General features: G+C 50.9%; 1 protein-coding gene across 5 annotated transcripts in view; it reads left to right on the top strand.

Moving 5' to 3' along the window:
* Positions 1-23,683, top strand: part of GRB10 (growth factor receptor bound protein 10) — a 196,770-nt gene that overhangs the window by 27,625 nt on the left and 145,462 nt on the right. For all 5 annotated transcript variants that reach the window (XM_060020099.1, XM_060020103.1, XM_060020100.1 and 2 more), the window contains one exon: positions 6,634-6,789. The gene's annotated coding sequence lies outside the window, so the exon portion shown is untranslated. The remainder of the gene's footprint in view (positions 1-6,633; positions 6,790-23,683) is intronic.

Genomic DNA, 23,683 nt, shown 5'->3' with positions numbered 1-23,683 from the left:
CAGTTATGAGAAGTGGGATTCCCGCTCCTAAGACTGAAGTTTAGGGGATGCTGCCCAGTTGTCCCCCCAGAGCCTGTTCAGGGAACCCCACCTACGACTCAGGAGAGCCTCCCTGCTCCCAGGCCATCCCCAGCTCTCGGGGCTCATCCCAGTTTTTAAATTTTTCAGCAGTCAGAGGCATCAAAATTTGTGGCTCATTTGTTGCTATTATACTTTGTTTCCATGGTTACTTGTGAAGCTGAGTGTGTTTCACGTGTGTATTGGCGAATTGTTTGTTTCTGTCCTCTCCCTGCTCTTATGTTGGGCTGCTCATCCTGTGTTATTTTAATAAACGAGAGATTTACTGAGTGCCGGTTGCTGCCTGCGTTGATGGTAGTTTCTCCTGAGGCTTTGTGCGCGTCTTTGGACTTTGCACAGAGGGTCTTCTGCTGTAAAGGAGCTGACTTCTCCTTCCTGGCCTCCCGGTGAAGAGTCTGGCTTAAAAGCTCTTCCTCGGGCTTCCCTGGTGGTGCAGTGGTTGAGAGTCCGCCTGCCGATGCAGGGGACACGGGTTCGTGCCCCGGTCCGGGAAGATCCCACATGCCGCGGAGCGGCTGGGCCCGTGAGCTGTGGCCGCTGAGCCTGCGCGTCCGGAGCCTGTGCTCCGCAACGGGAGAGGCCACAACAGTGAGAGGCCTGCGTACTGCAAAAAAAAAAAAAAAAAGCTCTTCCTCACCCAGATTTTGTAGCATTATTCTTCCAGATTTCCTCTTAGGCGGTTTTATCGTGCTTGCCATTGATCCATCAGGACTGGCGGCAGGTGAGGACTCCGCTGGGGCTTGTTGGGCGTGAATGATGCTAGATCTCAATCTTGTGTCGTCATTCGCCTCATCCAGACTCCTTCCTGGGCTCTGGACCTGTGTCTGCTGCTGCCTGTGGGTCAGTGGGAGGGGCCCCCGGCCAACTGGGGTGTTCATTAGGTTGGGGAGGCGGTCCTGCTGTGCTGTTCTGTCCTCCTGCAGGTGTCTCTCAGGTTCCTCACTCAACCTTTTGCTTGTTTCCAAGGGTCTGGTATGTATTTTTTCTTTCCTTTTTTTTAAAAAATTTTTATTTTATATTGGAGTCTAGTTGATGTTGTGTTAGTTGTGTTAGTTTCAGGTGTACAGCAAAGTGACTCAGTTATACATATACATGTACCTATTCTTTTTCCAGTTGTTCTCCCATTTAGGTTGTTACAGAGTACTGAGCAGAGTTTCCTGTGCTCTACAGTAGGGCTTTGTTGGTTATCCATTTTAAATACAGCAGCGTGCACACGTCAGTCCTAAACTCCCAGTATATCCCCCCATCCTTCCCCCACCCCCGACCCCATAACCATGAGTTCGTTCTCTGTTTCTGTTTTGTAAGTTCATTTGTATCATTTTTCTTAAGATTCTGCATGTAAGTGATATCATATGATTTTGTCTTTCTCTGTCTGACTTACTTCACTTAGTAGGTTAATCTCTGGGTCCATCCATGTGGCTGCAAATGGCATTATTTCATTATTTTTTATGAGTAATATTGCACTGTGTATATATGTATACTACATCTTCTTTATCCATGTCTCTGTTGACGGACCTTTAGGTTGCTTCCATGTCTTGGCTATTGTAAACAGCACTGCAGTGAGCATTGGGGTGCATGTATCCTTTCGGACCATGACTTTCTCCAGATGGTACATATTTCTTAAGTAGGTGACTTCTGCTGCGTCTGTGGATAACACTGTTCTCCCATTAGAAGTTCTCATCGTCTTGGAGCCTCATCCAGAAGAGCCGTGGACGTGTGGGCTCTGGGATCGCCACCTTATTAGATGCTCATGTGAGCGCTAACATTTTCCAGCCAATTGTCCAACCTTTTGTCTGTAAATAATGCCAGGCTTATTCTCTTTTTCTAGTCAGTGTTTACACCACATTTCTGTTCCTTATCTCATTGTATTGTCTAGAACCTCCAAAAGTTGTGGCTAATACTGTAACCGTGGGCTTCCTGCCCTAAGTTAATGTGGAGGGTGTTGGTGTCTCTTTCTCGTGTTAGCCACCTGCCCGCAGGAGGTGCCTGTTATCAGGTTAAAAGGGCTTCTTATTTTATGCCTCATCACTGAAATCTCAGTTACCTGCAAGCAGGGTATCCCCTCCACCCCCTACGCCCACCCCCTCCAGTTATCCTCTATGCTTTGAATTTCAGGCTCTTCCTTTTGGCTGTTCTTTTCTCTAAAAGAGAAAAAACAACAACTGTGCTGCAAACAATGGAATTGAAAGACACAAAAATGAAGAGCAGCCTTACAAATAAGTGCAAAAGGTGTCTATTCTCTTTTCTTATCACACAACTGATATTTTATCCACAAGATAAAGCAGGTGGGGTGGATTCAAACATCTGTGGATATAAATCTCGGCTCTTCCGTGTGACCTAGGTGGGTACTGCGTTGTCTCCTGGGCTTGGTTTCTCCATCCGTCAAATGGGGTGATAATTTTGCCTTAAAGAATTGACAATATTTAGTTACTCTTAGTTAAGAGCCACTCATTTCTGTGTGTCTCATTATGTGTCCCGCATGTATTTACTCCTAATCTTTGGGAACCTCTGACATGGGAGGTCGTAGAGCATTTGGTGAGGTATCTGATGTGTATGAGGTGGTAGGTCAAGGGTCATGGCCATCTCTGCAGTCATCACGGTGTTAACCTTCATCTTGGGTGACCTCGTCAGAGGAGTCAGGGGGAGCCCAGGGATTCCAGTGCCACGGGTCCTGTGTGTGCCAGGAGTGGAAGCTTGGTGGTTCGGACTCAGTCTCCGGTTAGGATAGCACGTGCTGCTGTAATGAGATTGTAACACTCATATTCACAAGCCCAGCCCTTTGTGATGGATGCTAGCACGGATTTCTATGCCAGCACGACACTGTTTTAATTACTTGTGCTTTAGAGTGTCTTTCTCTGGGATGGGAGGAATTCTCCCTTAATGCTCTGTAATGGGCAGTCTTACCATTTATTTTATTTTGTCAGTTTTCATGACTTCAGATGGATACTGCCTTTCGTTGACAATATTAATTTTAATTTTTAAATTAATTACTTGGAAGAGAATCAAAATCTTTGTGATGCTTTTTATCTTCCCATTTAGGAACTTAGTATGTTTCCATTCACCCAGGCCTTTTATGTCTCTCACGGAGGGGTGGTGATATTCTTTAGTTTATGTTATAGGGCTGTTCGAATGGCCAAACTAATGCATGCATGTATACATGTCAGCTGTGAAGAGTGGGGATTTTCCGTCTGTCATCTGGTCAGTTTGTGTGTGTGTGTGTGTGTGTCTGTGTGTGTCCTGCCCCTCACTGCCCTGCGACTCTGGGCTAGTTTTGGGGAGAAGTGTCCTGCCTTTTCCAGGGAGGCAGTCCCTTCATCCAGCTGCATTTCCGACCTGTGTGGCCTTGGACAGGCTTCCTCTGGATAACCCATCTTTGGGCTTGCTTGGCGTCCCCTGGAAGCCCCATGGTGAGGACTCGTAGGCCCCTTGCTTCTGCTTGACCCTAGACTTGAGCACCGGGTGGGGTCTGGGCCCATTCATATGTTTTGGATAAGTTTTGTCGGTTTTCGTGGTGGCGTCCAGTTGGGAAGCTCTTTCTGAGACCTGAGTGCTCCGTCCTGGGCCACGCTCTCCATCCTGTGGAGCCCCGAGGGTCTGCTGGTGGACAGGCTACTGCGGGAGATGCCTTCCTGGCTGGGGCCAGGGTGTCACTGCTGAGTTGTTGCCAGACCTTTGCTGTGTGTCTGTGGTTTGAAAGCATGATGTCGGCATTTGGGTGGGAAGGTCCCTCTGTTTTAACTTCCTTGTGTTGCCAGCATCCTTCATCCTCAACGTTCTGTCATCTCTGCCCGGGAAGCAGCTGTGGCATCGCTGGGACACAGGTCCCGTCTAGGTGCACCTGACAGCACTGAGCAACAGTGCAGATCCTCAGTGCAGATCCTTTAAGCTGACCACAGGGTCTGGCAACAGCATTCTGAAACTTTATAATTACTTAAAAAACTTTGCCTTTTCTTCGATTCCCTTTCATTCATGTATTTCTCAGTTTGTCTTCATAAGCGCCTTCTTACTCTGTGAAAACAGAGTGGCCTGTGAGATCAGTAAAATACTGAAATTAAGTTTTTTGATGAAAGGTGTTCTGTCCCCTTTTGAGAGGCCCCAGACTTCATTCCAAACAGGCCGAATAGCCTCATCATGAAACTTGGGGTTTGTTGAGTGTCTAAATAGTCCCTGTTATGACTCTAAATATTTAGTGTGAGAAAGCTAGACCGAAGGAAAACTTTATATTAACTCAGGAATTTCTGGAAGATATCAGAGCCACTCAGCAGACATCAAGAGGTCCTTTGTTCCTGAAATATTTTCAAAGTAAGTTAAGACATTCTTTTTTGCCCAAGTTCGTATATTCTTTAAGATTTCAAGTTTATGTCGTGTCTGCCTGTGAAACTGCGTGAGAAGCGCTGTTTTGCCAGAGCAGCGATCAGCGCCCAGAGAGTTCCATCACTTCTGTGGGCGTGGGTGCAGCCGGCCAGGTCCCCGCAGGACGCCTTTGGGGCTGTGCTTGGCGGGGGGTGTGGGAGGTGGAGGTCCCAGCTGTGGGTGCCGGATGGGGCCATGGAAACAGCCCCTAGAGGTTTGTTCCTGATGAGGTGCTATGTCTTAGTAACTCTTTTCGGTTCATCGGGTTCAAGAATCATGTTGTCTTGTTTTTGTCTGCTGTGAAGTGCGACATCCACTTTCTTAAAAATAGACAAAAATGGTTGAAGTGGTGAGCAGTTTGACAGGCAACTATATGTCATTTTTCTTTAATTGTGGATTAACTTATGTTGCCCATTATAACAAGTAAATCTCGCGAACGTATGTTGTCAGTTGGAAGGTGTAGGCCTGAAAGGTGCATTTGGAGGTGGTCCTGGGGTATTTGGATGGGCCTCCAGGCAAAGGCTGGTTCTCTGGAGACGAGGGAGACCTCTCAGAATGAGATGACAGGCATATATGATACACTGTCGTTTTGTGACCTGGTGACCTTGCCGGACACACGAGCTCATTGTCGTTCAAAGACCCTCACGCCTCTGTGACCATGTGCCTTTTTTTTTTTTTTTTTGTAAAACTTGTGGTCAACTTAGCTACTCGAATGTAGAGATGTTCCACTCGACATAAACATTATAACACTTTCCAGACTTACAAATTCTTGGAGGACCTTTCCTTCAATGCCTTTGCTTGTACGCAGTCAAATAATCTTGTGTCAGGTGTCTCCCCTTTTGACCCTGAAAGGTCAGCATCACCTCTAAACATCGGCAGCCTTTACAGCTTGCAGGTAGCTGACGTGTTCAGCACCTGACAGTGGGAGCCTTGTGTGACATGTCCTAGTCACAGTAACTAGCATTTGTCTCACATTTGCCGTGTGTTGGATCCTAAGTCTTTCCATGCATGCCCTCATCCTCATAAAAGCCCTGGAGGGAGATACTATCTTGGTGTGGATTTTGCAGCCGGGGACCCTGAGGCTTAGGGAGTTGGTGATCCACCCACAGGTCACCTGCTGAGACGGGGTGAGGTCAGGAGGCGGCCCAGGCTCTCTGGCTCCCACGCCTGATTCTTAGCCGGTGTGCCCAGCAGGACCTTCCGCAGTGGTTTTCTACTTTCTGGACCCGTGACGTCTTCCATGTCAGGTCGGAGGCAGGGCAGGTTTTGCTTCCACTTGTTGAATGATCAGGGTAAGTTAGTTTAACTTCCCTGAGTGATGTGTTCTCCACCCAAGGACACCGTGTCACAAGCAGTGACCATCTCAGATAAACAGGCACAGCGGTGCTCAGGACTCCCGTCCACGGAGCATTTGCTCTGTGCCGATTTCCCTGCTAAGTCCTCGAGTGAGCGCGTTTCATTTGGACTTGGGGAGGCTCGGCGGTGTTCCAGGGCCGTGCGCTAAAATCCTCCGGGTGGCGGGCTGTCTCCCCTCTGCCCTGTGGCGGTGCCTAGGTGAGCAGACACTCCCCTGCAGCAGGGCGAGCTTTCATCTTGGTCCCCCACCGTCTCCTCCACCCCTAGAACACTGCCTCGGCCCCCAGAAATAGCAGTTGGATCCTTGGATCGAAGGAAATAGGCAGGATTCAAACTCCCTCCCTTGGAACATGCAGGGGCCACATGCAGAGCCTTCCAGAACCGTGGGCCGGAACCTGGTCTGAGATGAGGACAGTCCCTGTGGGGTGGTGTGAGGGCTGCAGCCTGGGAGGACCTGGGAAGGACGTGGGCTGTGATCTGGGCCCCAAGCATGCCTGACAGATAAACTTGGCCTTGCAAGTGGGTGGAGGCCTTGCCCGTTCCTTACCCGCATGCTTCAGGGGGTAAGGGGGGGGGTGGGAGGGGAAGCTCGAGGGCAGTGACCTGGGACCAGTGGCTTCGCGTGGCTCTTCTGGCGTCTGTGGGCATTTGTCCCTGCAGTCAGTTGACGGGGCATCTAGAAACCTGCCTCTTGTGGACTTCTTTCAAAAAGAGTCTGTCTTTTAGACGGTCTTCTTGAGAAAAACAACTTCTGGAGGCCTTTTAAAAAGTATTCCTGGGCGCAGGGCATACAGTTCACACTTGTGCAACTTCAGCACATTCAGTGACGGCCTCTTTGCCTTTCAGCTTTGGAGTTGGGCACTATGCTGAGCCCGAGGAGGGGGCTGCGGGGAGCGACGACCCCGTGACCGTGACCGTGACCGGCTGCCGCTTCTCACTTGGGTCCTCTCGGTCCAGCCAGGCGGCCACCAGACACCCAGAGCCCCAGAAAACCCCCGACAGGTAAGCTCTGTTTGGTTTCTTTGCAGGGGACAGGTCTGTTCACTGTTGATTAAGGGGAGCTCGGTAAGTGCATCTTATTGCATCAGAAATGCAGGCAGAGGCATCTCACTAGGCGCTTCCTTTCAGGGTTTCTGCAGGGAGTCTCCACCTGCTCGGTGGCTTCCCCCCTTTCCCATCTTTGAGCTGAGGTGGGTGTGGGTGGGAGATCTTGAGAGGGTGGGTCCGGGCCCTGCAGACCCCCCTCTTTGCCGCCTGCCGTGCTGCTCACTCACTCCAGCCCCCTTGCTTTCTGTAAAGTGGGTGGTGGTCTGCTCCCAGGTTATTCTGAGATGGGCCCTTAAGAGTTGGCAGCTGGTAGTTTTAGAGCTGGGCCAGAACAGAACCAGGGTAGAGGGCCATACTCAGACTATTTTCCAACCCTGTGTTTGGGGGTCTTCCTACTTTTAGCACTGCAGCTGGGGGCACATACATCATGAAGGTCTAGGGCAGGTGCGGGCCCCTCCTGCCTCACTGCTTCCTGAGGTGGCCGCTCTGGGGATGGACCTTCTCTCTCATCCCAGCCGGCCGGGGGCTGGATTCTTATGTTGCTATTGGTGGGTCTGAGATGGCAGTTAGAGAACTGAGGCTGGAATAGTCTTCCAGCAGAGGCGCCTGCGGGGGAGCCTTTGCTCCTACTGGAGAGTGTATCAGTCAGCTCGGCCGCCGTAACAAATACCACATTCTGGCTCACAATCCTGGAGGCCGGAAGTCCAAACTCCAGGTGTGGGCAGGGCTGGTAAGAATTCTCTATCCTGGGTGTGTGGATGGCCATCTTCTCCCTGTGTCCTCACATGATGTGTTTCTGTGTCTTCTTATAAGGACGCCAGTCATATATGGGATCAGGGCCCCTGTGAAGATCTCATTTTACCTTAATTACATCTTTAAAGATCCTGTCTTCAAGCACAATTGCATTCTGAGGTCCCGGATGTTAGGGCTTTAACATGGTGCTGTTTGAATTTACCCCCTAACAGAGGGGAACCACAGACCAAGTGGCTGACAGGGCTGGGGAATTGGGGCCCGCGGTGCTGGTGTGAAGGCTGTGGCTCTGTCCACGTCCATCTTGCCTCCCTCCCCCTTTCGCATCTCATTTCTCCACCTCTTCCTTTCTGTTGCCTACCTGCTGACCTATTACTCCCCTCGGGGTTTCCTTTACTGTCCACAGAGCAGAAAAGAAGGGTTGTTAATCCTTTGTGTTCACTGGGTTCATTCAGCAGATGCTTCCTGAAGAGTCAGCCTTATCTTAGAGGCTGAATAACATTGTACATAACCTGTTCCAAGTTCAAAAAGTGCACATGTGAACTCTCCGTGTTTCTCTCCAGATGGTGGTCAGGACAGTTGATCTTTTCCTGGGGTGTGACATTCTTAGTCAGCGAGACTTCTCGAACTTTCTTGAACTTTCATGGCCCTCGTGGTGAACAGCTTGTGCCTTCAGACAGGCTGCTGTTTGTGAAACGGGGGGCTTTACCCTCTTCTCCCAGCAGAGGTGAACAGAGGTCACAGAAGTACTCAGTCTCCCAGGAGAACGAATTATAGTGAACACATGCGCTTCGTGGCTGATTACAGCGCCACCTCTTTGGTGTCCGAGGCCTGGAGCGCAGGTGCTGGCCACCGGGGGCTTTGTCTCGTCTCTGCGTGGACGGCATGGTGCGCAGGGAAGACCCCTGCGGCGTGGGTCTGGGTGATGCTGTCGTGCTGGCTCTCTGCTCCTGTGTGCTGCTTTCCCTTCAGCTGTGACCCTGAGCCCTTCTGAGTGGCCCTCAGATGTCTGGAGGGTGGGGACTGTGTTTGTTTCTGGCGAGCCTTCACAGTGTCAGAGAGACACGTCTGAAAAAGGCAAGAAGCACCCCTGAGCACCCTGAGACCCCACTTCTTGGAGCACCTGACCAGCCTACACCTCCTGTCCTTCTTCTGGTCAGATCAGTCAGATGCAAAGACGTGAGCCTGTGGGTTCTGACGGCCTGGCCAGGCACCTCTCGGCATGGACACAACATTGAAATGAAGCCTCGTTTCACAGTTAATCCTGTTTGGGGCTTGAAATCTAATTATCAACGCAGTTTAAGCAGTAGGGTCTGCTGGTGTGGAAGGCATTGCGCAGGGCTTCTCTCGCTGACCTCCGAGGGTGGGAGCTGCGTCTGTGGCTGCCCCGGTCCCCAGAGGGATCAACAGGTGTAGTGACTAAAGGGTGGCCCCAAAGATTGCCCTGGGGTGGGGAGTGGATTTCCAGAACTTTTTCAGCCCCAGAACCCTTCCTTGACCTGGACTCTCCCCACGTGAGTGTGCCCCTGTTTCTTCCCTGTGTCACCATGACACCTCTTGTGATGGGGCTTCCTCAGGGATGAGGAAGTCTTCAACTTTTTTAAGCCAGTTTGTATTATTCTGTGGCTGCACACTGCACCCTTAGACCTGGCCAGACAGAGTTGGGGGGCAGGGTGGGCTCCACGCTCAGGCCATTGCCATTGGCCATCTGAAATGTGCATCTCCTCCAAGGCAGTGCCAGCCTCTAGGGGGCAGGGTGGAGCCCCTTTGCACCCTTGATGAGCCCCTGCAGTAAAGGGAACACATTGGACCAAAATTAGACTCTGCTTACCTGAGCACATTAAATAATGTGTTTGATTGAAACCATTAGTAGATTTGTTCTCACTTCCCTGACTTTTTTCTACTCATTCTGTAAGTTCCTCGTTAGCACCCATGTGGTTGGTACCAGGTCTGACTAGGCGCTGGGGCCACCTTGGTCTGCAGACACGGAACACACCTTAGTAGCAAGACTCCATTAAGAACTCATGTTCTGGGGGCTTCCCTGGTGGCGCAGTGGTTAAGAATCCACCTGCCAATACAGGGGACACAGGTTCGAACCCTGGTCTGGGAAGATCCCACATGCCACGGAGCAACTAAGCCTGCGTGCCACAACTACTGAAGCCTGCGAGCCACAACTACTGAAGCCCGCGCGCCTAGAGCCCGTGCTCTGCAACAAGAGAAGCCACCGCAGTGAGAAGCCCATGCACTGCAACAAAGCGTAGCCCCTGCTCTCTGCAACTAGAGAAAGCCGCATGCAGCAACGCAGACCCAACGCAGCCAAAAATAAAATAAATAAAAGTAAATAAATTTGTTAAAACAAAACAAAACTCATGTTCTGTTGGATCTGTGAGTTGGGTGGAACCTGGTCCCCTGGAGTGTCAGAAAGATGCTGCATCACAAAATAAGAGGGTCCAAGAGGGACCATTTGGAGGCTAATTAGAGAAGGAGTTACTGTCACCACAGGCTTGTTACACAGTGTCCGGCCAGGGCGCCCAGCGCCTGGACGTAGGTGAGCCCACCATGGGAATCACGGATCCAGGGGCGGTGAATTGGGGATGGGGATCGGACGGCAGCAGGGTTCACAGCACGTCAAGAGGCCCGCTTGATTTGGGGTCATGGGGTCCGATTTCCGTTTTCCCACCCCTTGTCCCAAAGAGGCTTCTGAGTGTTTCCCTCAGGGCTGCAGCCCCCTGGGACCCCAGCTTCGCCGTCCTCTGGCCCCATGTTTTGGTTGCTTGTTTTGTTCTCACTGGAGAACTTTTAGGGTTTGACTCTTGGGTCAGAGCATTGCATCTCCAAGCTTGGCGTCCCTGCAGTGGCCCCGCCAAGGGCCCAGCCTCTGGTGAGTGCCCTCCCGCCATGGCCAGCAGAGGTGGTCCTGCCCCCAGCAGTGTGGACAACAGGAGGCCGCCACTCTCAGTGGCCCTATTGCCCTTGAGATGCAGTCAGAGGAGGGCTAGTTATTGTTGCAGTTATTATTTTTTTTATTTTTTTATTTTTTTTGCGGTACGCGGGCCTCTCACTATTGTGGCCTCTCCCACTGCGGAGCACAGGCTCCGGACGTGCAGGCTCAGCGGCCATGGCTCATGGGCCCAGCCGCTCCGCGGCATGTGGGATCTTCCCGGACCGGGGCACAAACCCGTGTCCCCTGCATCGGCAGGCGGACTCTCAACCACTGCGCCACCAGGGAAGCCCTGTTGCAGTTACTTTAACTGATTTAGCAAGACAGGGTTTGGCCAAGGGTAGAAACCATTTCTCTGCCCAGTTGCATTGATCAGTCATTCCTTCCCATTTACAGTATCGTTTAAGCCAAAGCATTCTCAGAATCTAACTAAATATGGAATGGCCTCTGCCGTCCTCTTTTCAAGGACAGAAAATCACAGTGTGCCACACCGCTGTTCCGGTCCTTGCGTCAGCTCACCATGAACAGATCTTTAAGAGACTCTCATGCACTTTGGCGTTGTGCTTTCTTTCCTTCCTTTCTCGGCATCCTCGTGTATTTTGGCTTCTGAATCAACACGCTCCCCTGGCACTTCTATTTCTGCTTCTCTGTTTCCCCTCCCTCATCTCCCCCTGTTCACTGTGTGTCTGCTATCTACACCGTACTGAGGGCACCCTCGTGTTCTTTGGAGCACCCATATTGTTTTATTTCTGTCTCATTTTGGGTATTTAACCCCTCTGGCCCTGAGCTGGTGATGTTGCCTGTGCCTCTCCCCATCGCTGGGTTGAACCAGAGAGCAAGGCTCGTGAGGCGTCGCCGTGACCCTGCTCAGCCAGTGCGACCTCACCCGTGGCAGGATCCCAATAAATGTCTGATTCGCTCTGTTGGGTCCAGATATGTTGGGGTCTTATCTTAGCGCATTATTCTCTGATGGAAAGAATCTAAAAGTCACTAAGATTGAAGGAAGAGTTGATTCACTTTGTTATAAAGCAGAAACTAACACACCATTGTAAAGCAATTATACCCCAATAAAGATGTTAAAAAATAATAATAATAATAATTATAAAAAAAAAAAAAAAAAAAAAGATTGAAGGAAGAGAAATAATCAGTTTCTCCCTGCTTTGGAGTCACGGGGAGATGTAGCTCTTCAGCTTGCTTTTTTTTTTCGAGAGTGTTTGTGATTCTCGTGGAAGCATGTTTATGACAGCTGCTCTGAGGCCCTCCCAGGGCTGCGTCTCTCGACTGTCTTTTCTCATGAGCTGCAGTTATCCTTGTTCTTGGTACGACAGGTGGGTTTCACTCGTGTCCCGGGCATCCTGGGTTTGCACTGGGTGACTGGATCCTGTGTAACCTTCTTGGCGGGGAGCTTCCCTGGTGATGTGCAGACACGGGCCTTGCAGGGTGGGTGTCTGCTGCCTCAGGGCCCTGGATGCCCCCTGGTGACCACACCCCTCACCACTCATGGGTGTGAGTCCAGCTCCTTAGCCCCACTGACGCCTTCCCAGAGCACTGCACCCCTGGGCCCCCGAGAGCAGGTGCAGGTGCTCGGCCTTCTCACTGTGGGGTGGAACGCAGTTCCCACCGGACCCTGCTGGCCCGGAAGATGGGGGAGGGGGAAGAAATGCCAGTTGGCCCCTCCTCTCACCTCCTGTTCCCCTCCTGACGCGGGCAGGGCTGGAGGCAAAGCTGGCACTGCCCCTGCAGGGGAGCTGGGTGTCTGCTTCCTCCAGGTGGGAGGTAGAAGATCAACCCCTACCTGGCCAGCTGGCATCAGGCAGAGGATCTGAGTAGGGCCGCCTGCTTCCTCCAAGCCAGGGCCGGGAGGGGAGGGCAGTTGGCTCCTGCCTCCTGCTGAAACGGGGGTGGGTGGGAGCAGTTCTCCTCTGGCCTGTGGTTGGAGTAGTGTGGGTGTCATTGAAAAGGTTCTGGTCTGGGGCTTCCCTGGTGGCGCAGTGGTTGAGAGTCCCCCTGCCGATGCAGGGGACGCGGGTTCGTACCCCGGTCCGGGAAGATCCCACATGCTGCGGAGCAGCTGGGCCTGCTGAGGCTGCGCGTCCAGAGCCTGTGCTCCGCAACGGGAGAGACCACAGCAGTGAGAGGCCCGTGTACCGCCAAAAAAAAAAAAAAAAAAAGAAAAGGTTCTGGTTCTGTTGGGCATCCTTTTCTAGGTTCTTTAGTGGTGGGAACAGGCTTTCTTGGAGCTTTTCTTTTTTAAAAAATATACATATAAATATATTCTTTTTCATATTCTTTTCCATTATGGTTTTTTAAAAATAAATTTATTTATTTATTCATTTATTTTCCGCTGCGTTGGGTCTTCGTTGTTGCGCACAGGCTTTCTCTAGTTGCGGCGAGTGGGGGCTGCTCTTCCTTGCGGTGTGGGGGCTTCTCATTGCCGTGGCTTCTCTTGTTGTGGAGCACGGCTCTAGGTGCGCAGGCTCAGTAGTTGTGACTCACGGGCTCTAGAGCGCGGGCTCCGTAGTTGTGGCGCCCGGGCTTACTTGCTCCGCGGCCTGTGGGCTCTTCCAGGACCAGGGCTCGAACCTGTGTCTCCTGCATTGGCAGGTGGATTCTTAACCACTGTGCCACGAGGGAAGCCCTCCATTATGGTTTGTTCCAGGATATTGAATAGAGTTCCCTGTACTATACAGTAGGACTTTGTTGTTTATGCATCCTATATGTAATAGTTTGCATCTGCTAATCCCAAGCTTCCAATCCTTCCTTCCCCCACCCCCTCTCCCTCTTGGCAACCACAAGTCTGTTCTCTGTGTCTGTGGGGTCTGTTTCTGTTTCATGGATAAGTTCATTTGTATCATATTTTCGATTCCACATATAAGCGATATCTTATGATATTTGTGTTTTTCTGACGTACTTCACTTAGTATGACAATCTCTAGGTCCATCCATGTTGCTGCAAATGGCATTATTTCATTCTATTTTATGGCTGAGTAATATTCCATTGTCTGTACCACATCTTCTTTATCCATTCACCTGTTGATGGACATTTAGGTGGCTTCCACATCTTGGCTATTGTAAATAGTGCTGCTGTGAGCATAGGGGTGCATGTATCTTTTTGAATTAGAGTTTTGTCTTGGCGCTGTTGTTGACTGAGCCTGTGAGTGGTTCCTGGCTGGAGGCTCCTGCCACGTGCTGTCCTGGGGGTGATAAAGAAGCCCAGGCCCTTACCGCTGGGCTCTTCCTCGTGTCCTGAGGCCCCCAGGCTGCCGTTCTCTCCGCCCCTTGCAGACTTCCTCTGCTGGTAGAAGTGCTGTGTCCGTCCTTTCTGGGACTGGATCTCCCGACTTTGGCTTTCAGGGTTTCCTCTTCAGTATCTCTTATCCCCACACAGTAGTTGAGTTTCAGGAGGAGGGTCAGAGGTGAATCGGCGGCTCCTTGGGAGGTTCAGCCGAAAGACGAAGCTGAATGTCAGAATTCTGCCGATACCTGTTGGAAGCCCAGTGTTTGTAAGGTGGGCAGTTTCTCATCTTCAGGACTCAAACTGGAAGGATTATGACTCAACAGTCATTTAACGGCTGGTAACTAATCAGGCTCCCATTCGTTTTCGAGTTGCAAGTTCATCTCTGCCATCGTTCCCCGACTCAAAACCAGAAGCTATTTCTTGCCATTGTTTCTGTTCATTAGAGTTGAGAGAAGATCTGATGGCCACTCAGGAAATCTTGGTGCCCTTATTTTGGTGACGACCAGTATATGTACAAGGCAAGAGCTTCTCAAGACAACTCAACTTGTCCTCTAAAATATTAAGTATTGATAAATTCCTGAGAATGCTGGCTCTTTGAGTATTGAAGTGTAAGGTAACAGGCATTATTTCTTGAAGCTTCGTGCTTTTAAGCAGTGGCAATCAATGTCGAAGTTAAATTTGGACAAAGTGCACTACAGGCAAAAAGCAGTTGGTGTGTTATTTGAGATAAGTAATAGGGATCTAAACCCAGTGTTCTCAGCTCAGGTTCAATCTCTCTAGGACGCCCCTGATGTCACAGGACGTGGTGGAGTCGTGTCTGGCCTGGTCCTTGCACTGTCCACAGACAGTGGGAGCTGCAGGCAGTAGATAGCCATGCAGAGCATATGCTCTGTGGACAGAGGAGGTGCAGAGACCAGATGACGGTGACACAAAGGACAGCGACAGTAATAAAGTACACTGTGCACATGTGTGTCAGGGGCTCTTGCTGGTGGTTCTGTAGATTAACTCGTGGCATCTTCACAATGGCCTTTGAAGTGGGTATAAGCTCTACCCATTTTATAGAGGAGGACACCAAGGCACCAGTAAACTAGATACAGCCCATCCCCACTATTCACTGATCTCATATTGCTAAAATTTATTTGTAACCCAAAACGGATACAATAGATGAGTTTGCATTTTCTAGAATGTTACATAAAGGCGACCGATTTATTTTGTCTGGCCTCTCTGACTCAGCATCGTTATTTTGAGATGCGTCTGTGTTGTAGCAAGAACTCGTTCCCTTTTATTGCTGAGTAGTGTTCCTTCGTGTGACTCCATCACAGTGGGTTTATCCATCCACCTGTCAGTAGACATCTGCACTGTTTCCAGGTGTTTTGCAGTTTCGATGCAGCTGCATTCTTTACTGCGTGGGTCCTTCTTTCTAGGCTCGTAGGAATGCCCTGCCCTCCTTCCATCCTCCTGCCGAAGTCCGGGGTGTCCGGTTTGGGGCATGGCTGTGGGTCTGCCGGCTAGGTCATCTGCGTTCTGGTCTGGGAGAGAGCAGGGGTAGGACTGGTCAGGAAGATGACGTCCCAGGCCAGCTGAGGCAGTGGCGAGGCACCAAGACAGAGAGGTCCCCCACCTCACAGCGCTAGACGTGTGTGGGCCTCCACCTCTCTAATTCTTGCCGAGTCTGACTGTAGTGTTAGGGGTCAAAGCGCTGTGGATGCCCTGAAGCCACCCTTACTTTGTTGACTTCACTCATGTTTCAGATGGTTAGAGGTGATTCCTGGGAGCATAGAGAACTTATTTTAGCTTTCTTCTCAGACAGCCCAGATGGCAGTCTGGGAGGCCCCGTCCCCATCTCAGCAGCAAGTTATCACGGGACGGGATGCGTAGGTCCGTGCAGGCAGAATCTGCGGCCTGGAGAGATCCGTCATCTCGGGTTTCTGCTGTCTTTGTCCTCCTAGGAAAGCGGCCAGCAACGTGAGACTGGGGACTCGTGGGTCTCTGTGGTATAAAAACTTAGCCCAGGGCTTCCTTGGTGGCGCAGTGGTTGAGAGCCTGCCGATGCAGGGGACATGGGTTCGTGCCCCGGTCCGGGAAGATCCCACATGCCGCGGAGCGGCTGGGCCCGTGAGCCATGGCCGCGGAGCCTGCGCGTCCGGAGCCTGCGCTCTGTGACGGGAGAGGCCACAACAGTGAGAGGCCCGCGTACCGCAAAAAAACAACAAAAAACTTAGCCCTTCTGGCCTTGGCAGTGGGCTTGACTTGGCTCTACATGTTGAGGAGTAGACAGACCCTAAGCCTGAGAACTACCTGTGTGTTTCTGCCTGTGGCTGGTTATTTGGAATTAAGGCTAGCATACCCTAGCCCTGCTCGATGTCTCAGTGTCTCAACCTGTTTGTAACGTTGGAAGCTTCTGCTGAACAGGACTGCCCGGCAGTGGAGGCTTGAAGGAGAATGGCAATGGGAACCTTCACGTGTGCACCTGCTCAGGTAGAAACGAGGAGAGATGCAGTAAGGAAACCTCCTGTGTTTGATCTTTGGTCCTTATCCAGTGATGGTAGTGCATTCAGCTTTCCAAATAGTTTGACATGTGAATGGTCAGAGCCACATTTCCCAAGATGTTGTTCATGGTCACCTTTGAAGTTTTGCAGCGGGCTTTCTGCTGTGGTACCTCCTGGGGGAGCTTGGCTCTCTGGGTAGCAGAGGGGGCTCCTTCTAGGGAGCTTCCTCATGGAGAGCTGCCACCGGGCTCCCACGTAGTCTGCAGGCCAGACAGTCCAGCTGTTTTCCAGAAACAGATTTTCCTTTTTTTCTTCCTACGAGTGGGGGCAGCCGGGTGGCAATATTAGTCACAAGTCCCGGGACCCACAGGCCTTTAGAGTCCATTCTTAGTTGAAAGGAGGATTGGTTTATTTCAAGTTAGAGTCTCAATTACAGGAAGATGGAGGAATGTAATAACATGCAATGAGGTTTATGATAAGTACAAACTGATAAAAGAGCTCCATTTAAAGGCATTTCATGCTTTCAGAAGTAACAGCACTGTGGTCCGAAGACGGGATGGAGCAGGGAAGAGGGAACCTTCCAAAGGTGCTGTTTCTTTGCACCGTTGAGGGTTATTTGGACGAATTACTCCCCAGACACGCGAGTTGGTGTGTGAGGCCCAGAGGGTACACGATGGATTCGGGTGACTTCACCACGAGAGAATTACTTTCTTAGCTATTGCAGTTCTTAGAACCAGTGGAGGAAAATATTGCCTTGAAAATGACAGATCCTGCGAATTATGCAAACTCCAGAAGAAAAACTCCTTGTGCCTATTTTTAGTGACTGATAATGTGGGCGTGGCATGGCCAGAGTAGATACAAATCTTTTTCTGTTTTGAAACAAAACAATTTAAAATTCCATTTCGTCATTATACAATAAAGGATTTTGTAATCCAAAGCCAAATTTCATACAAAATAGATTTTAATGTGTTTGTAAATATCTAGAACTTTGGAGTTTGAAGAGTTTTTGGCTTCATCTAGATTTGTGGAGTGTGAACCCATTCAACCTATTTTGAGGGAGAAAACAAGAGGTTTTTCAAATATGTATTTTAATTTAGCACTACTTCCTAAAGCGGGGGTTGTGATTTTGCAGGATGTTTTTGAAAGAAATGCCACGGTAGCTTTTCCCCTTTTGCCTTGTGCATGAAAGCAGAATTGTTTGACCTCAGAGCTGTGGCTGGAATGGATGCCGTTGTGTTTTCCCTGGACCGGCCTCAGCCGTTGGTGCTCTGTCCGCTGCCTGTGTCTACCTCTCCCCAGTTGCTTCCGCTTTCCCAAGCTCAACCCGCACACCCACCAGGCAGCCTTCCCTGCACACCGCAGTCCTTATTCGTGTCCATCGCGACCTCGTGGGATGATGTACAGGTCGGTGTGTACTGTCCAGTGTCGCACCGCTGCCCGGGGCGCGCAGGGCTCAGGTGCCGGGAAGCGTGTGATGTCAGGTGTGTCCCCACCTCCCTGTGAGGCCACGCCTGTGCCCGGGTGTCAATCCTGCCGAGTGAGTCTGGGCAGGGGTCTGGGCAGGCTTCCTGGACCCCTCGGGTGTCCCCTCCTGGTTGTGCATCCCCCCGTCCCCCAGACTCTGTGCTACTCTAGGCAGCCCCACCTGCCACCCGCCCACCTGCCTACCCGGGACTTCACTAATTACCCAGCTCCCCGGGACCTCCAAGGATGGTGAGGGCGATGTGTTTGTTATTAATGGGGGTCTGCTTCTGCCCTGCCCCCCCTCCCCCCCCCCCCAGGTAGCAGGTTATTCACATCTGCCCACAGAGGCCAGAGGACCTCTCCCGGGTCCTGTTTTCTGTAAGTTGGGTACATACATTTAGCTCACCTCTTGCAGATTAAACCCTTCGGATAAATTTTCCTCTAACATTTAGGGCTAGTCTGTATCTAAACTGGGAAGCCTTTACCTGGCGTAAATATAGGCTGCGTTTTAAAATAGCTGGAAATGGTTTAAGGAAGCAGTGAGTGAGCGGTCTTTCACGTGGATTTGAAGCGCAGGGCAGTGGTGGTGACGATCCCGCCCCGTGTCAGCAGTCAGTCACTCGGGGCGGCACCACGGTGAGCGGGGCCGGAATCTCCTCCGGGTCACGGGCGGTGGGCAGGAGTCTGCCCTGGCCTTAACTCTGCCCAGTTGTCTTTGCTCTTCACGGGGCAGCACGCCCGCTGCCCATGTCCCTTTACTGTGAAAAGACCTCACAGTGGAATCAGTGGGTTTTGTGTGAAGCCAAGTGGTTTTCTTTTCCTCCTGTACTTCTCTGAGGCTTTGATCCGGCAGAGCTGTTCTCTTGAGTAGAAGTGGGATGGCATACTTTTCAGACGTGGCCTGACCTCCTCTGTGGTCCTCGGGTCAGAGCTTCTCCCCTTCCTCCTAGTCTTCCCCTCGTCCCCTCCCACGTCATCCCAGCAGAGGCTGGTGGGGATGCAGAGCCTAATTTGAGGACATTACTCTAACTCGGAGAGGGATGCGGGCCCCTGGAAGCGTGCCGAGAAACCCGGCGGCAGGGTGGTGTGCTTGGACCCCACGCAGTCGGGGGAAGTGGTTGGAGTCTGGATCCGTTGCAGGGGTTTGTGGGAGAAGGTGGAACCAGGGTGGCATCCCAGTCTGGCCGAGCAAGCAGACGGAGGCGTTTCTGCTGGGATGCAGAAGTGGTGACTGCAGGAGGGCCGGGACTTTGACTTTGGACACTTGGGTTTGAGAGGCCGGGGCACAGCTGAGTGGCGGGGGGCAGGGCAGCTGTGTGTGTGGCCGTAGCATTCAGGGCGAGTTGGCAGTGAAGGCCTGGCGAGAGCGCCCGTGGCTTCCCGTGGATTTACGGTGGTGAAGATGGGTGAGCCCAGGGAGGGAGGGAGGGAGGAGGTCTGAGCCGTGGGTGCTGGGACACCCGCTACTTAGAGGACTTGGAGTTGGGAAGTCACCCGCTAAGGAGACTGGGGGCGGGGGGCCGGTGGGGGCGGAGGGCAGCAGTGGACGTGGCCTCCTGGGTCCCAGGAGGCAGGGGGTCGGTGATGTGGGTGGGACCGGGGACTGACCTGTTTCCCTGGCCCGGGCAGAGCCCGTTCAGGAGCAGAGGCCTGGCAGGTGGATTTGGGAGAGCAAGGAGGAGAACTGGCTTGCAGGATAGAAAGGATAACTCTGGGGGCTAGGGATTTTCCCACAGAGTAGAAACTTCCAAGCAGCATCCTGTTCGTGGCCACCACCCTGTGTACATCAATTCCCTCGGGTACCCCAATGGCATGTGCGCACGTATGTGGGGTCCGTGTACTTACACGCACACATACTGACCTGCGCACATGTCCCTAGAGCCAGGCATTTAGGTTGTTTCCAACCGTATTGGAATAGAAAAGTACCTGTGTTCCCAGTTAAGGTCGTTGGATTAAGAACACTCCAATGCAGCTCGAGGGCAGGTACCCGGAGAGCTCCGGGCTGCGGGGAGTTTGCAGCCGAATCCACCACCTTTCACTCTGACCACACCTCACGGGTCACCTGGACAGTTCTTTAAGTAAAGTACCTGTGCCCAGGTCTGGCTGCAGGCAAGTTACAGGGACTGGGGTGTGGGGCTTGGAGCAGGATTTGGGAAGGTCTCCCGGGATTCTAGTGTGAGACCAGAGTTAAGAATCAGGGTCCTGCGGGGTGATCCCGGGGTACTGAGAATGGCCAGCGGGGCGGAGGAGGGAGGGGCCAGACTCTGCAGAGGTACGTTGAGTGGAGGAGGGGGAAGGGGGCACTTAATGACTCATCAACCAGGGTGGGACCCTGCAGGAGGGGCAGGTGTACTGGGGCGTCACTCAGCTGTTGGCGAGTCGGGACCCGTATGGGGACGGTTCCGGGCCGTGGGAGCTGCGGCAGGTGCTCCCCAGAGGGCAGGGCGGGGAGAGGACACTTAAGCCATGTCCCTGCGGAGCTAAAAGCTGGGAGTGGTTGGCAGGGTGCAGTGGCATCACTCGGAAAACGCGACTCGTGTAGGATGGTGTCAGGGGCTGGAGAGCCCACAGAAGCACCTGTGATTGGCAGGAAGAGTTTCTTCTTATTTTTGAGATTTAAAAAATAAATAAATAAATTTATTTATTTATTTGTTTATTTTTGGTTGTGTTGGGTCTTCATTGCTGCACACGGGCTCTCTAGTTGCGGCGAGCGGGGGCTACTCTTCATTGTGGTGCGCGGGCTTCTCATTTTGGTGGCTTCTCTTCTTGCGGATCATGGGCTGTAGGTGTGCGGGCTTCAGTGGTTGTGGCTCGTGGGCTCAGTAGCTGTGGCTCGTGGGCTCTAGAGCACAGGCTCAGTAGCTGTGGCGCACGGGCTTAGTTGCTCCGCGGCATGTGGGATCTTCCCGGACCAGGGCTCGAACCTGTGTCCCCTGCATTGGCAGGCGGATTCTTAACCACTGTGCCACCAGGAAAGCCCCTGAAGACTTTATTTTTTAATTAAAACTGATGTATTTAAAGTGACTTTATTTGGGTTAGTTTGAAGCTATGGACACTTCCTGTAACTAAACTAGATATAATAAACCCAATCTTATCCCCTGCCCCGGGGCCCTTAAGGCAACAAAAAGGAGCACATCTTCAAGAAACTTAAAATTCCAAGGCTGCTGTTACCAAATCCAGCCTTAGGCAGTCAGAGCCCTGGAATTAGAGGGTCTCCTAGCAGCGTGACATTAGGTTAGCCTCGATGGCAGTCACTGTTCAGTTGTGTGGTCGTGTAGCCTGGTCACCTTTCACCTTGTGCTACTGGCCAAGAGTAACGTGAGCAGGTTTGCAGCCCTGACTGTGTGTTCATCACAGGCGCTGTGGGCGGAAGATTACCTGAAGCTCCAGCCCTGGTCCCAGGGGAGGGATGCACAGTGGCCTCCTGGACCATCTCCTCTTTTCCAGCCCCCGTGGCCTGATGGTCACTGTTAGGTGAACCCATGTCATCTCCCATGGGAACGAGAGTGGACACCTCATAACTCCACCCTGGAGAGTGACTTAGGATGTGTGAATCCTGGGTTTGGTGGATCGGCGTGTGGGGGACTCTGGAAGGGGGGAATACAGCTCAGAAATAGATATTCCACGGGAGGATCACTTAGGGTCTCCAGGCTGAGCTGTGACTGAGAGCTCCCCCGAGACGTTTCTAGGCCAAGACGACATCTCCCCGGCAAGAGCTTAGAAGGGCTTCACATGTCAGGGCTTTTTGCTAAGTGTGAATTGATGAAACACTGAATTAAGACTTAAAAATAAGATTATTTGTTTGCCCCCAGATTGTCAAGGTGGTGGACAAGGCAGGGCTTGGGGGTTAGGGTTAGATTGATGTATTGAAAGGGCCGTGAAATCTAAGAGTAAGTCCAGCGTCTGTGCTGGTCAGAACTGGCGGAAACATCCCAACACAGGACACGCTGCCAGTTGGCAGCGTTACAGCTGTTGTCCCCAGTGTCACTCGGGGTGGCCTTGTGTGCTGTGACCGGATTCCAGGCCCCTCTCTGAAATGCACTTCAGATCCTGAACTCTGCTCCTTTCTGAGAAGCAAGGCTTGCTCTTCTGACCCATAGTTTATATGAATCTGATGCTATGACAGTCAAAAAAAAGAAAAAATGATATACTTTGCTGGATTCACTAACAATCATGGCAAAATTTCAGAAGCTCGGGCTGCATCAGTTCTTCTAAGAATTAAAATACAGCTATCGAGCTCACTTTTTTGGGGGGTAGGTGATTCAGGGACCTAGTGCAACATTTTACGGGTCCAAAGGGTCTTGCGGGGGAAAGTAAGCCCCTGCCCCCAAGGGCTGCCCTGCTGCTGGCTGTCAGTACTCTCCTGAGAGGTCTCTGCTACCCCAGTGGCAGGAGTGCTGACCCTCTGTTTTCTCTTCTCTGCTCCGCGTCGCCCCCGATACCTTGGGGCACCTGCCTAGGGAACCATCTTGTTTATTTGTTTGTTTATTTTTAATTGCAGTATAGTTGATATACAATCTTGTGTTAGTTTCAGGTGTATAGCAGAGTAATTCAGTTATATATATATATTCTTTTTCAGATTCTTTTTCATTATAGTTAATTATAAGATATTGAATATAGTTCCCTGTGCTATACAGTAGGTCCTTGTTGTTTATCTTTTATATATAGTAGTATGTATCTGTTAATCCCAAACTCCTAATTTATCCCTCCCCGCCTCTCTTCCCCATTGGTAACCGTAAGTTTGTTTTCTATGTCTGTGAGTCTCTTCCTGTTTTGTAAATAAGTTCATTTGTACCTTTTTTCATATTCCACATATAAGCAATATCATATGATGTTTGTCTTTCTCTGTCTGACTCACTTAACTCAGTATGACAATCTCTAGATCCATCCATGTTGCTGCAAAGGGCATTATTTCATTCTTTTTAATGGCTAATATTCCATTATTTATAGGTACCACATCTTCTTTATCCATTCATCTGTCGATGGACATTTAGGTTGCTTCCACGTTTCGGCTATTGTGAATAGTGCTGCAGTGAACATTGGGGTGCACATATCTTTCCGAAGTATGGTTTTCACCAGATAAATGCCCAGAAGTAGTATTGCTGGATCATATGGTGGCTCTGTTTTTAGTTTTTTGAGGAACCTCCATTCTGTTCTCCATAGTGGCTGTATCAGTTCACATTCCCATCAACAGTGTAGGAGGGTTCCCTTTTCTCCACACCCTCTCCAGAATTTATCATTTGTAGATTTTTTGATGATGGCCATTCTGACCTGTATGAGGTGATACCTCATTGTAGCTTTGATTTGCATTTCTCTAATAATGAGTGATGTTGAACATCTTTTCATGAGCCTTTGGCCATCTGTATGTCTTCTTTGGAAAAATGTCTCTTTAGATCTTCTGCCCATTTTTTGATTGGGTTGTTTTTTTTTTTGGTATTGAGCTGTATGACTTGTTTGTATATTTTGGAGATTAATCCCTTGTAAGTCTCATCTTTGACAGATGTTTTCTCCCAGTCCGTAGGCTGTCTTTTCGTTTTGTTTATAGTTTCCTTTGCTGTGCAAAAGCTTTTAAGTGCAGAGCATTTTACTGCACCTTGTTTTTTGTTGCCACATCAGTATTTGTAATTCAAGCAGCTTGGTGTTTTTAGGCTGCGAGGTTGTTTCCAGCATTTTGCCATCATGGTCAGCTTTACGGTGCAGCCGCTCGTTTGCTCCCATTGGGCGTGTGGGTGCAGGTGCCCACGTCCGTCCTCAAGGCACCTGACGCTCTCCCAGCTCCAGCACTGGGCTCGGGGCTGGCTGGGAAGAGAGGAAGCTCAGGCCTTTTATGAGATTCACTGAAAGAATGAAATTAAGAAGATCTGATGCCACCATCTTCAGTATTTTGTAATTTAACGAGAGACCTCAGTCCAGAATCTGGGAAGTGTGATTTAGATATAACCTCTTGGGGCTTTTTTTCAAGTTTTCT

The sequence above is a fragment of the Delphinus delphis genome, chromosome 9 (assembly GCF_949987515.2).
Source record: "Delphinus delphis chromosome 9, mDelDel1.2, whole genome shotgun sequence".
NCBI classification, from domain to species: Eukaryota; Metazoa; Chordata; class Mammalia; order Artiodactyla; family Delphinidae; genus Delphinus; species Delphinus delphis.
The sequence above is the reverse complement of the archived record's forward strand: the minus strand, read 5'-3'. Positions and strand labels throughout refer to the sequence as shown.